This window comes from Myodes glareolus, chromosome 6 (assembly GCF_982192425.1).
Source record: "Myodes glareolus chromosome 6, mMyoGla1.1, whole genome shotgun sequence".
NCBI lineage: Eukaryota > Metazoa > Chordata > Mammalia > Rodentia > Cricetidae > Myodes > Myodes glareolus.
In genome coordinates this window covers 88,773,901-88,789,037 of record NC_142031.1, presented here as the reverse complement: position 1 = coordinate 88,789,037, position 15,137 = coordinate 88,773,901, and the positions used below count along the sequence as shown (strand labels likewise).

Below are 15,137 nucleotides of genomic sequence, written 5' to 3'. Positions count from 1 at the left end.
CTCCAAAGGACAGAGCATGACAAGACAGCAATGCAGTAAAAATAAACTCTCGGCTGCACCATATGTGCTCCGAAGGAAGCAAGCAGAAATCTCCTGGTTCTCAATATTAGGGAGGGCTGTTTTCACTTCATTATTTTAAAAGACAGCTTTCATAAATTTGAGATTATTACGGATTTGTAGATCCAATGCCACTAGAAGGGAAATAGTACCCTCAGGCTATCAAGATAAAGCAAATTCATGAATTTCAAAATACTTTCCTACAGTTTTCTTACTCATCAGTCATGTGAAAAGAAAGCTTTTCCCTGTACGTATCTGACAAGAGATCTCCCCCACCCGCTGGCTTTCTGAGTTACTTTTCCTCTCACTTGCAAACACTGAGATCTCTGTATATATTACTTAGTATTGCACCTCCTCAGACTCCTTGTTTGTATTGTTGCCTTTAAGAGAGTTAAAGGTGTGCAATAGAGATGGTGATTTTTATTTTCCTTCCTTCCTTTCTTCCTTCCTTCCTTCCTTCCTTTTTCCTGAGACATGGTTTCGCTGTTTCAGCTTTGGTGCCTGTCCTGGAACTAGCTCTTGTAAACCAGGTTGGTCTCGAACTCACGGAACTCCGCCTGCTTCTGCCTCTCGAGTGCTGGGATTAAAGGCCTGCGCCACCACCATCCGGCTAGAGATGATGATTTTCAAAGAACATGTTAAAACACATGAGCTAGAGGAATTACATAAAGGGTGATGGTACTTACTACCAAGCCTGGTGGCCTGAGTTCAATCCCTGGGAGCCATAGAACAGTGGGACACATAAGGTGAAGGACAACTCACTTTCCCCACACCCACCCATCACACAGACAAATGCAATATGTTTCAAATATATGATTTTATGCAACAACTCTTACATTTATAAAAATCTGTTTGTGTATCTTGAGGAAACAAAACCGCGAAACATGTCAAGGAGTCAATAAATCACCGTTTTCCCCTGGTTGCCCTCCACGGCCAGTATTCATTAGGAGACAGAATATGGACTTTTCGGACAGTGACTCTGACTTACAGTGACATGTCTAGTTTGCACGATAGTAAGTGGAACCAGAGCATCTCGGCTGCCTCAAGCTCACACTGTACCCTGCTTCTTAGCTCAAAAAATGCATAATTACCCAGGAAGCTCGATCTCGAACAGCTAGGCAGACTGTCCATAAAAAGGCCCCACTACAGATCAAATGGACGCTGCCTAGCAGGGTGTCACAGTAAAGCTTTTGCTGCTGCTGTTGAACATCCAAACAATTGACAAAGACTAATTTTCTCTGTTTTCAACATCAGAGAAAGCTAAGAGGTAACGGCAATTATCTGTTTGTCAAATAACTTGTTTCCAGAAGTGGATTTATAACCCTGAGAAAATTCTGTAATTTACTGAATCACGAAGCCATCCCCACCACTTGCCCCAGCCCCAAAGGATGTATCTCATTTCAAATGAGAACTGGAGTCAATGATGTAAATTAAGTGGTCCTCATCAGGCAAACGGAGCAGAGTGCCGGGGGAATGTGCTCCAGAAATTGGACAAAATGCCAAATTTCAGAGCACCAATGAATCTTGTTCTTGTTACTGAACAGAAAACATGCAAAAACGGAATGAAAGGCCTGGCGTTAACATGGGATGCATGTATCTGCTTGCTAAAACAATTTCTGCAAGAAAAATGGAAATGTATGTGGAGGGTGTTGTGGATGAAAGCCAGGGCATACCGTCCATATAGATTTCTGAAGAAAAGATCATGAGCGCTTTCATGTCTTTGAACGGTGGGTTGTCAGAGCAGGAGTGACTCATGGCTGAGCAATTGTCCCTTGTCCAAGTATGATCTACAAATTGGAATTCTTGTGAGAACCCCTGCTCCAATGTGCCTTTCAGTTTCCGAGAAAGAGAAGGGAGCTCCATTGTCTGACATGGCTCTGCTGCACTCATGTAATGGTTTATGGGTAGCTTGGGTGTGTTTGCCTTGCAGAAGCATCAGAACAAGAAGAACAGGGAGGCCATTCTTCAACTGCCTCAGTCTTCACTGGCTTCATGATATTCAGTGTTATACTGATTGCCAATGGGTCTTTTCTCCATTCTTGTTCTGCATCTTTGCCTCCCTCCTTCGCTTCTTTTCAGTCCCTCTCTCCTCTTCTCTGTTCTTTACCTTCCTAGTTTCTTCCTACCATGTTCTCACTCTCTTTTTTTCTTTCCCTTGTTTTTTCATGAATCACTCTTGATGAGCAAGACATTCTGTCATTTGACAAGTCTTCATTTAACATCTTTTTTAAATTTCTATACATTTCCTTGAAAATTATTAATAGGGTTTTGGAAGACCTGTCAGCTAAGCCCTGAAAGACCATTATAATCTTGATTTAAGAACATATTATTTGATGTCTACCATCACTGTATCCCCCTCTGTAACAGTGAGTTTTTAAGCACTTACCACTGGTAGATAAATTCCATTAAAAATGATTTATCGGCTGCTAGTTACCTTTATAGCATATGCACAGACATGAAGTTTAAATATCATGCATTACCTCAAAAATGTATTTCCTACTGACAGTCAAATAATCAGAAACATCGATGTTCTTGGAGTATGGTATTTTCTTCAATTTAAAGATGCTAGGGCCTTCTCTACACAACTTTAATACAACATCCAATACAGAGGTGACAGATGGGGACTTTAATACTTCTAAATGAGTTGTAGAGCTGTAATGTCCAGCTTTTCCATCATGGCAGGTTAGGGGGAATGGATAAGAACATGTTCTATGGTGGAGGCTGAGAGCAGATGGAATTCTGTACAGCTAGAGGAACGGAATGTCTTCCCAGACTGGCTGATAAAATCGGTATGGTGGAGCCTTAGGGAAGCCAAGGCTCTCCTCCACCCACAGCCAAGTGAGTGTTACTGAAGACCTGGGCAAGAAGAAAGTTGGAGAGGAAACCTCAGCCAGTGATCTCACCATTCTCAGCTAATCCTCTGTTAGTTCTGAGGCTATGTATTTTAAGGGTCATTTCCCTGAAGCCTGGGGACATCACCAGAAAGTTCTAAGGCTCCACACTTCCCATCAGAAAAGAACTTTCTGGTTCAACATCTCAATAAATCACAGAACAAGGGTAGGGTGAATGTTTCTTTTTACTAAAGCTACAAATTTTAAATTAAATGAGTGGTTTGTTAGATGATTGTAGCGTCTCTCTGAGAGTCATGAGGCGATGAAAATTCCTCCTATTCAAACATCTAAATTATCCTGACTTGCAGAAATGCCATCAAAATCTTCCAACATGAAGTGGTACTAGATGAAAGCAGCATCTAGTGCTACAGAATGTCATTGCAGTTGTTTTGCATCTCAACATGGTGACTACTGAACGGCTATCAGTTTACTTGGCATAGATGATTATTGAAAGGAAAAAAAGAATGCTTTGCAGATATTTATTTGAAAATATAGGGGTAAGAAAATCCCAGCATGGAAGGAGGAAGTGAGGAAGTGACTTATCATCCCCTTGCTGAGGAGCTGTTGGCAGCTGGTAGGAAGAAAGTTGGTTTTCCTCAGTTATGTAGACCCTGAGAAGTGTTCATGCTCTAGTAGAGGTTCTTCATTCATGCACATATTGAAAGCCACTTAATTCATTCAGTGGGTTGAGAAATGAGCCCATAATGTTGGGAAGGGAAAAGAATTAGAAAGTGGATTTGATCAAAACACATTATATACATATATAAAATTCTTATTATATACATATATAAAACACACATATATAATATATGTTAAATACATATATAAAAACATACACATACACACACAGGGTTGTGTATTACAAGTCATCAAATATGCTCAGTAAATACTGGCAAATTATAGCTATATATATATATACATGTATATAAAATTGATTATTTGCATACACACATAAAGCATCCTAACATTAGAAAACTGTAAGCAGACATCAGGAATGTAAATGGTTACAGACTTTTAAAACAGCATCCTGAGTACTAATGAAAGCCTCATCATGTCTGTGGTTTTCTGGTCTGTTTATTCTAATTTAAAGATTTAGCCTAAGGAACTAGTTGAAGACACAGACTACAATTCTGTTTCTCAAAAACTGTGTACTCTAACACTAGTTATTGCTATATAAACAGTAGTAAAAAAAAGAAAGCGAAACACAATGTGAAAAAACAAGGCAATGACAGACCCTCGTCAGCGAAGCTATGGGCATATAAAGGAAGCTTCATTCAGATAGAGTTCAGTTTAAAGGGCGTCCTATAGTGCATGGCTGCTTTTAACACAGACCTGTACTGCACAACCAAGAGCAAAAGTAACTTGCCCAATATCACCTTCTGGGTAAATATTTGATCTGGGCTTAGAACCACATGGTCCGATTTCAGACTCTATAGTCCAGCTAATACTGTTTATCCTGCATAGGTTGCTTAGCATCTTCTAAGAACATATCAATCCTGCACAACTGTGTACTCGGTCTGTAAAAGGCTATAACCTTGTTGACCAGCAGCTTGTGGTTCTGACAGCGTGTAAGCTAGAGTGGCCTTATATACTCGGTTTTCACCAAAGGGCTGTTTCTTAATCCTGAGAATACAAAGGTCGTTTTACATAGAAGACTATCATACCCACTTTATAATCATCCATCTACAATCATAGAAAGTATATCAGAGACTTGATTAAATGCTAAGGATAATAATAAATATTATTAATGATTATTGTAACAGTTTTGGGCATTGATTTAACACTACCTTGGAGAAGGCATGCATACTCAGTGGGAGCTGATTCTAGACTACAGGAAAGGTATTCTACTTAAGTGCAAGGAGATTTATTCTGCTTCCTTGTTAGTGTATGCTTCTTAGTGTCTGCTTCAATCAAACATTACACAGGCCATTTTATTGATTTCAGTGGAATTATTGCTGAATTCAATAGCTGATATTATATACACAAAACCATAGCTGCAAGAACTGCAAAGGCATAGGACAGTCACGACAAGAATTCAGAGAACTGTGATGACAGCAGCCATCAGGAGTAATGGACAGGACTCTGGATTGGAGGAGGAATAGACAGGACTCTGAAAACTCACTGCTGAAATGAGCTTTTGTTAATAAAACACTGCAAGAAGATTCAGGTAAGGCTGTTTGTTTTGGATCCCCTCCCTCCTTCCTTCCCTCCCCTCCCTCCCTCCCTCCCACCTCCCTCTCTCCCTCCCTCCCTCCCTCTCTCCCTCCCTCCCTTCTTCTCTTTCTTCTTTCTTTCCTTATTTCTTTCTTTTGGCTTCTGTAGACAGAATTTCTTTGTATAGCCTTGGCTGCCCTAGAACTAGCTCTGTAAGGCCAGGCGGGTCTCAAACACAGAGAGATCTACCTGTGTCGGCCTCTCAAGTGCTGGGATTGAAGGCATGTGCCATCACTGACTTTTGACTGAGATTTCTGTCCTGCCCGGTCCCCACAGCCTTTCAGTCTCAAAGAAACATACACATACAGGCACACACACATAGAGGCCTACATTAATTATAAACTGGTTGACCTATCAGCTCAGGCTTCTTTTTAACTAATTCTACATTCTTCCATTAACCCATATTCTTGTCTGTGTTAGCCACGTGGCTTGGTACCTTTCATCAGCGAGGCATTCTCATCTTGTTTCCTCTCTGGGTGATGATTACAGACTGACAGGTCCCTCTTCCCCGAATTCTCCTGCTTTCGTCGCCCTGCCTCTACTTCTTGCCAAGCTACTGGCCACTCAGTGTTGTACTAAAATACAAGTGGCAGGATAAAAGACTATTATCCCACAGCAACTGCCCTGCCTTTTTTCTTTTCTTTATCTCTCCTCTTCTCTCCTTTCTCTCTTTTGTTCTCCCTCTTTCTTTTTTACTTCTTATTTCTATGAGTCACGGTCTCATACAGCCTAGCCTAGGCTGGTTCGAACTTGTGGTGTAGCCTAAACTAGCCTAGAGCTACTTTAGAGCTCAGATCGCTCTCCCTATACTATTTACTAGTGTATGTATACTATTTACTTCTGGATTGCAGAGATTTATGGGTATTTGCCATCACATCCATCACTTTTTAATTTGTTTAGTGTGTGTGTGTGTGTGTGTGTGTGTGTGTGTGTGTGTGTGTGTGTGTGGTGTTCACATGCCTGAAGCTTAGAGAATAGCTTGTAGGAGTCAGGTCTCTCCTTCCGTTGTATGATTTTTGGGGATGGAACTTAGGTCATCAGTCTTTGCCCATCCTCTAGTCCTTCTTTCTTGTTAAAAGAAAGCTAAGGATGGTCAGACGTTACTAGCACGGGTCTACTTTATATTCTATATTTGTTTATTTTCTCTCATGAAAGGCTCATTTGAGTCGCAGTGAAAATATTGACATTTGGTAGCATGCCGGAGGCCCTGTTCTACACAATAGCATCATTACACAGCATGATACAAACCACTGTCTTTGAAGCAGAAACTCGAATGGATAATACGTGTCAAGAACTTTTATTCAAATGCATTTTGTTCATGAGCAGAGATGTATATTTCTTGATCCCTGGAGAAACAGATAGACATATAAGGGTGTCCATGGAAGACATATCATTTATTCTTGAATTATGAACTAGCCATTTGCCGCTACATGATGGTTCACCCGGTACTAAATGGAACAGCACAGGTTGCTTTACTAGGTAGTAACTGATAAGGGAACTTATTTCCTGAACACCACATTTTATATCAATTGAAAAAGAAAACTCGTGAGAATATGCAATAAAAATAACTTAAGATATGTCACCTTAATGATATAAACAATTTAGAAACAGAAAAGTAGTTACATAATTTAGCTGATGTAAAATATTGTGCATGCCCCTCACGTACCTTACAAAGCAAAACATAAAGTATTTCAGAATTATTGATGACAAACTGCATTCTTTGCTACCTCATAAGTACTGGCTTTATTGGAAAACAATAACCTGTTTTCTCACGGCTTTGGGACCAGAATTCTGTGAAGTATTGATGTTCTAGACATAGAGATACCTAGACATTGGGGAAGTAAAATCACCTATATCCATACATCAGTTCTCTTGGGAGACACAGCAAAAGGTTTGACGAGACAGCGCATGCATCTGATAAGAGCCTATGACCTCGAACCCCTTGCATGGTGCTACTTATTCTTTCTGCCCAGTAACATTAACACCGTGGCCAATTGAAACTTTCTGGTGTTTTATTTGAGGACAGCCCCAGGTTTAATGATTCTAATTATGTGCTTCTGTGGTTAAATTGCTTCTTCCTTGTGCTAAATTCTACACTGTTAATGTCTTAACTGAACTACTCCTAAAAGTCATCGAAATAATGAAAATATTTGACTCCTCAGTTATTTTTTGTTCCACTCATAAGTTTATAATTAAAACAATTATTATATTTTAGTTTCTTGACAGTGTATTCCTTCTTGGGGAATTTTATGCTATTTCTCCCATCTTTTGAAATTATTAATCATAATTTGTTATGTGTTAATAATACATTAATATATATACTACGATATGTAGAGAACTAACTTCATCTAAGTTGGGCTGGCTTATAATTAAAGATAAATAATGTTCTCTCTTTTTTTTTTTACCTTACCCTGCAAAACAATATTAAATGGAGAATATAGAGACGATTATTCTGAATAAGTTAAGAGGGAGTAATTAGGGGGACACTTTAAAGGATGGCAATATTGGGGAGGACAAACTCAGATTTATCCCATCTAGATAGCAAAAGTCACTGACTGTATGACTGGGACACTTTTGGTAAAGGCGGCTAGACAAATGGAAGGACAGGACAGGAGGACTGTCCAGTGAAGACATGGGAAAGGCTGTAGAGTAGTTAGAGGTTCACATCCCCTTAGGCAACCCTCTATCTCCAAATATATTTACACTATGATTCAAGACAGTAGAAAAATTAGTTATAAAGTAGCAACAAAATAATTTCATAGTTGGGGATCACCACAACATAAGAAACGGTATTAAAGGGCTGCAGCATTAGGAAGGCTGAGAAGCACAGCTCAGAGTCACAATAGCTTAGAAGCATGTCACATATTTACCTGGGTTGGCACAACCAGCAATAGGAGTAAACTGAGATAGAGCAAGTTCAAGGGGTCTAAGATGCGGTGCTGAATAACTGTCTTTTAGGAATATTAGGTCTGTTAGGAACTTCAAGACTTTTCTTCCTCAAAGAACAAAAGCAGAATCGCCTATGCAACCGTTGCTACAAAGGCAACGCCATGCTCAGTCTTCTACCCCTGCTGAAGTGACAACTCTACCGTTTCCCCAAAGACTTAAAGGAGAAAAGGAATCAATTGTTTTCATCCATATGTGGAGGGGGAAGAAAGAAAACTGCCAGGAAGGTTTGACTAGCAAACCGCTGGAGCTGTGGTTTAGGCATAATGGATCCCTTTTCCATTCCTCTCCATCTAATTAAGCTGCCAAATCCATCTTTTTTCCAGCAGATATGTTTACTACAAGCTCTAGTAAGATATTTCTCAATAGGTTCACTTAACAAAAAGAGGATGTGGGTGAGGAAAGCTGACAGGGAGAAACCTCAAATAGAATATTTTCAGTTTCTGAGGACTCTTGTCCCAGATTATAGATGTCTTCAAATGAGAGGTGGTTTCTAACTTTCTAAGACTGCTAGTAGAGTGACCATGTACACTCCTTTATCATTATGACCTCATAATTTTTGAGAGTGACTCCTTGTATTTTTCAAAGTGATATAATTTAGAAATATATAGGTACATTAAACACACTAACAGGAATGCTAATTTATACAGAATATTAAAAAGTATTTTGGTAAATTTTACTTAATGTCATGCTTGGGTCACAGATAATTTTACAATTACATATTTACTGAATTGTAATTAAGACATTGCAATTGTAATTGTAACTAAGAAAGGGGGGAATTTAAGAGTCTCTTGTTTGACTTTTATTTCATGAATTGCTTATTTTTGTAAATTAAGCATGTGATGAACGTTAAGACATTAAGACAAATGGTAATTTAAATATTAAAAATTACAAGTCAAATTTCCTCATTCTTGACTATACGTTTAATTCAAAGCTCTATTCTTTCCACTCTCCTTTCTCCCTTTCCTTTCTCTCATGATAGTGTTGTGGAGATGGGAGAAGACACATAGATCCCAGAAGATCCACACAGCACTTAATACCTTTACTTTGCAGTGGGAAAACTGAACTTCCAAGGCAGAGAATGACTGGCCCAGAGCTGCTGGTACAGTTAGTGGCAAACCAACCATGAGCAACTGGTCTGAAGAGACAAGTTGGGTTGGGCAACTTCTGATACCAAAACATTTATTTATTTCTATATTCTATCTTGTCTCATAGAGTATATTCTTCACTTAAAGAAACTATTTATGAATCTTTTAGCAGGGAGAAAAGTCACAAAATCTTTTAGCTTCTCCTTAAACATTAAATTTTCTCATTAAGAAAAAGAAGAAAAAACCTTATTAACTTTTCCCTTATTAGGCAAAGTTAGTGTAGTGTCAATAAAAAGCTTTAAATGTCTTAACTTATTAATTTTTGCATATATTTTGATGATTATACAAAGAGGAAGCTTTCTGGTTTGGGTTCTGCTGCCTCTTACATGACAGATTTCCATAGCATGAAAGAATAAGAACAGTAGAAATGTGGGGTAGCCTACACAGCACTGGAGTGGCCCATACCGCACTGGAAATTCAGACTGGAATAAAGTGGTATTGATTCTTCAGTCACAAATAGAATCAGGTTGCTGAAGAAATTAAAGGTGGCAAAGCACTGTTTAGAGACAAAGTCCATTCTGGAGCCCAGACTGGCCTGGAATTTCCTATGTAGGCCAGGATACCCTCAAATCTCAGGCAACCCCTGCTCCCTGAAAGGGTAATATTTTAAAGCACACACAATGTTTCTGGCAATGAGCTTCTTGAAACATGAAATCAGAGAAGGCTCCATCTTTAAAGTGACTGTTGATACACGTGTGTCTCTTTTTGACACATATGTGTCTCTTCTTGACACACATGTGTCTCTTCTTGACACATGTTTTTCATCATTAGATATGAGAGTTGAATTTGAATTTCTATTTGAATTCAAGAAAATATGTTCACTGAAGTTACCATACCAATATATGCAAGAAGCAACAATTACATGAACTTAGATTTAATATATTAGAGCTTTCTTCATGTAGATTTAATTTTATTTAATATGATGATGCATTTGATCTCTGACACACATTAAAGTTTTGACAGGCTCAGGATTATCCAGGGACTTCTTTCCAGGAAGGACTGACATAGCAGGTTGCAGAAGTCCCAGATGACCACAAATGTAGGGAGAAATGATTACTGTCTTCAGGCAGAGCGAATCAGATTTTGATATACTTTTCAAAAATGCCAAGAGAATTTCATTTTTTTTAATGTTAAAGGTCCACTAAATATAAAAACCAAACAATGAAAGAAAAAGAACTAGAGGGTTGGGAGATGAACCCATTGGTAAAATGCAGCTACGCAAGCATGAAGAACAGAGTTCAAGCCCCAGCACTCACTAATAGGCCAGGCACAGCACACGTGCAGATATCAGGTGTCAACCGCTGGGCTTCCAGCACGCACACATATGCACACAGAAAGATGGGAAGAAGATGGTAAATTAGTGTTATTTGGGGGTAGGGTTATTGAATTCTCATAACACTCATGATAACTATGCTTTACCATTTTATGCTGTGATATTTTTCTTCCACTAAGTTTAAAGGTGGAGAAAAACAACATGTCAGTCTTGAAGTTTCTAAATTAGGCACAGAACAAGCCACCAGTAAGAAGGTAGTATTTTTTTTTGGCTTGTTTTCCTGAACACAGTAATAGATTACAATATAGAAAGATGTGAGGGTCAGAGTTGGTGGGGGCCTAAAGACACGTTCAGCTAGGTGTTACATCTGGGGGCGTGCTAAAGATGTACGGCAGGTTGCTAATGCCACTGGCAGGCAGTGTCAAGTCTCACTTGTGTCAGCTGGGGCCACTATTTAAACCTTTGAACCGACTTAATGCCTTTGTGTAAAAGTCTTTGTTGCCTCCATCTTTGCTCTGCTCTCTCTTCAGAAGCCATCTGCTGGGGCCCTGCTAGATATTAATCACTGTAACACTATCCTACCCTGAAATAGATCTGCTAATGCCTCAAAGGGTTGGTATGAAAATGAAATGGAGACTCAGAGACCCTGTAACCAGCCAAGGGCGGCCACCAGAAAAGGCTCCTCTCTGTCCTTTCCCGTGTTCAGGCTTTCAAGTGGCCTCAGCTCCCTGGCCTGCCCATCAGATCCATCTTGCTCTTGTCACTTCCTTTGTCAGAATAGTAAGTCCATTGTAGGAAGCACTGTTGGGGCAGCATCGTGTTATAATTTTCATCTTTCTCTAGAGTTACCTTTTCGTTAGGCTTATAGACAGCTACTTCTACTCTGAGCTTATATACATTCAAATGTACAGACACACACACACACACACACAGAGGCACATAGGCACATACGTACACGCGCATGCACATATGCACAAACATGTGGTTCATTAAATTGAAAGTATCTGTTTTCGGAAAAGGAAAGTCAAACGAGAAATATTTTTTTTTTGCCTACTTCCCAAAAAATGTTTACTTCTTTTTTGTTTACATTTAATGTACATGGTTTTATGATACCATCTCTAACTGGAGATTAGACCTCTGTAAACAACTTTCTGGAAAAGAGCTAGAGGTAATGATTACAACTAATATTTCTGACTACACAATAGGTACTAGATACATGTATTTATTAGAACTAGGGAAGCATATCTTCATTCCAGAGATGACAAAATAAAAACATCCCACTGATATCTTGTCTGGAAATATATATATATATATATATATATATATATATATTGCATACGTACATATACACACATAAATATATATGCATATACATAGCTATAGATATATCTCTATATATGGTAAGCAGAATGGACCAATAAAATTCAATAGACTGAGAAACTTAAACTAAGTACAAACAGAGACACACTTTAAGGGTTACATATATAAGAAAGGATCTATGATTATTCATGGAATAAAAAAGTTTAAGTTGCCAGGTGGTGCATGCCCTTAATCCCAGCACTTGGGAGACACAGGCAGAAGGATCTTTGTGAGTTAGAGGATAGCTTGGTCTAGTTCCAGGATAACCAAGGCTACACAAAGAAACCCTGTCTCAAAGGAACAAAGATAAAAAGTCTAAGTTAAGAAACTACAGTTTACATGACTATCAAGAAAGTTCCTTGAAATTTTCCAAACCTACAGAGTACTTTTCAATTACTTGTCATGACTTCTCCACATGTTTCAGCTCTGTATACTTCTGACTAAACATGTAGTGTAGGTAGGATAGTAGAATGTTAATATAATGAATTGATTAATTTGCTTATAATACACATATTAATCAATACATTATACTAACATTCTACTATCCTACCTGCACTATCCAAGAACTCATTTATAGTCTCTTTCAACATGACAGCTTGAGGGGAACTCTGCCTTTAATGTTCATCTTTCCTTTCTGATCTGCTTGAGTTCATTCAGTATCAGATCATAGCTTCCTAAGATGCTAGGCCGTCTGCCTAAGACCCTGAAGGCACCATGCTCCCACTTTTCAAAGTCCAATAATGTGGCTTTATTCATTGCTGCTTGGCAAAATGATGCTCTTTATAAAAAGGACTCAGATGGGCACCACCTCTGCTTTCCCTGGTAACACACAGGCTTAGGAAGCAATGGGAGTAGATGAACACCTACTCTTCCAGTTCACTTTCCTCTCTGCTCGTTGTGCTGTGAGACATGAATCTGATTTGAACTTAAACACTCTCTATGCTTTTTGTCTCTATCAGAGAGGGCAGCCAAACCGCGAAGGAGCCATCTGGGATGGCGACAGCGAAAGAGCCACGAGGTGTGGTTCTCTTCCAAGGAAGAGCAGCCACATACAGGGTCCAGCTGCCAGAAGTGGACAGCTCATCATCGTTGGCTCTCAGCCTGAACATCAAGGCAGGAGCCTTATCCAGAGGCACTGAGAGAGACAGACATGCTGAGGAAGGCACAGTTGGGGAGTCAGGGATGACTACACACTCACAGAGCTGTTTGGTTGGATATTGTTTATCTCCTCTCGTAGACACAAAGCTCTCCATGGGAGGGACTAAGACTTAGTCGGCTCTGCAGCGTTTTGCAAGGAGCTTGACATAGACTAGGTGTTTATAGAACATGTTGACAGAAGGCTCCCAGCCCTATTTTTTTTTTTTTTTTTTGCAAATCAGGAGTGAGTTCCAGCTTATTTCCTTATCCTCACACTGTTTGCTGTTTGGTTAGGCAAGAATCTGAACTTACTGCAGGTTTCATTTCATTTTAATAATAGCTGGACGTTAATCAGGGCCCCATACCATCTCCGTCTCTTGGTCTGTATGGTGCCCTTCCCCAATTCTTTTTCTCCTTTTTTTCCCTAATGATGCTGTCTCCCAACCTCCCAACTCTCCATTATTCTCCTCCCCATTCTCCCTTCTTTTCCCATCTCCCCTTCTCTCCTCTAGCCCCCTCCATTTCCCCCTCTTCTCTCTTCTCTCGAGATACAGAAATCATTAATACACAGTTATACACAGTAAAGCGAATAGTTCAGTTAGTGCTCAGGTCTGATGTATGAGATTGTAAGTTGTTCCAGTCATCATGGGACTTGGTTGTGCTTCGTTGCTCCCTAAGAATGGAACTATATATGATTATGACATGATTTTACCTTCTTACTTCTTTTATTTCTAAATGAAAATGTGTGTGCATAAGAAACACATATTTTTGTTGAAGGAGAACCATTTTAGTTTTTATTTAAAGGCTATAATTAATGACGTTTATGAATACTGCCAATGGACTTACTCCAAACAGACTAGGAATTGGTCTGCAAAATTAAAGCATAAAAGAAAACAAAGTGATTTTATCTAAAAATATTTTTAAAGAAGGATTTGAATTTATAAAAGTTTATGGAAGGTGTCATTAGAGTTTATGTAATTTTTTTCTTGTTATTGTCCCCTAGAGAGAATGTAAGTAAAAGCAAAGTGACTTAAAATTTATATAGTGTATCTATGCCAGGTGTGTGGCACATGACTGCAGTTCCAGAAGTCAAGAGGCTAAGGAAGGAGTACGGTGCATTTGTAGCCAGTCTGGGCTGTATCATAATACAAATAAAGAAAATAAAAAATGTACATAGAAACTTTTAAAACTCCATTTCCCGCTAAATTCGGAATTATAATTTGCATCAGGAGAACCATCATGAGGTTCACCTATCACAGGAAAGTTTTCTATCAATAATTTTTTTCTGTTAATTACTTTCAGATTAGTATTGCTTCTTGCTTAAAACGGCAACACAAGATAATAAGTATCCCTTATATTAATCCTCTTCATCTATTAATTTACATAGCCTTATAACATATCACAAAAAGGGAGGCAAAGAAAAGGCTATTTTAAGTGTGGAGGAAAGCTACATTCAGTACTTAGCCATATAAGGAAGTCAAATGCTACAGGGTCAGAGCAGGGAATGTCAAAACAAAAGAAAACAAAACAAAACAAAAAACCACACATAATAAAGTTTCCTTGTTAAAATTAGGAGTGAGGTGTAATGAATACTGTGAGGAAAGAAAGAAAGAACAGATGTGCTCAGGCCAGGGCAGAGCACGGAATGACTGTCCGTGTCCTCTTGCTCTCTAAGCTCAGCCATGACTTCTAGGAGAAGTGGGAGTATAGTACTATAGCACACTTGGTATGTGTTCCAGAATTCCAGAAGATAAATGGTCACTTCTGTTTCTTATTTCCGAGTTGCTTAGACATGTGTTGCAGTAAGGGCTTCAGTTCCATAGCCTCAGCCAGGCTTATATTTGGATACGAGAGTCCCTGATGACAGTGTAGGCTTTAGGGTCAGGCAGTTCTGCGGATGAGCTCTAGAGCCACTCTATACTCGCTCTGAGGATTAGAGAAAGGTAATGCATACATCTCAATTTCTCCACTTATACAACAAGTATGGCGAGAGCACCTTGGAAATTCAATTGTGAAAGTAAGACAAAATGGCAGATGACTTGTCCCCAATAAAATGGAGCATTGTCACCATCACTGCCACTATAACCCTGTCTACCATAACCACCATAGCTA

General features: G+C 39.1%; 1 protein-coding gene across 22 annotated transcripts in view; it reads right to left on the bottom strand.

Annotated features, from left to right (window-relative positions):
- Slc8a1 (solute carrier family 8 member A1) overlaps positions 1-15,137 on the bottom strand; it is a 359,154-nt gene that overhangs the window by 253,843 nt on the left and 90,174 nt on the right. The window lies entirely within an intron of this gene.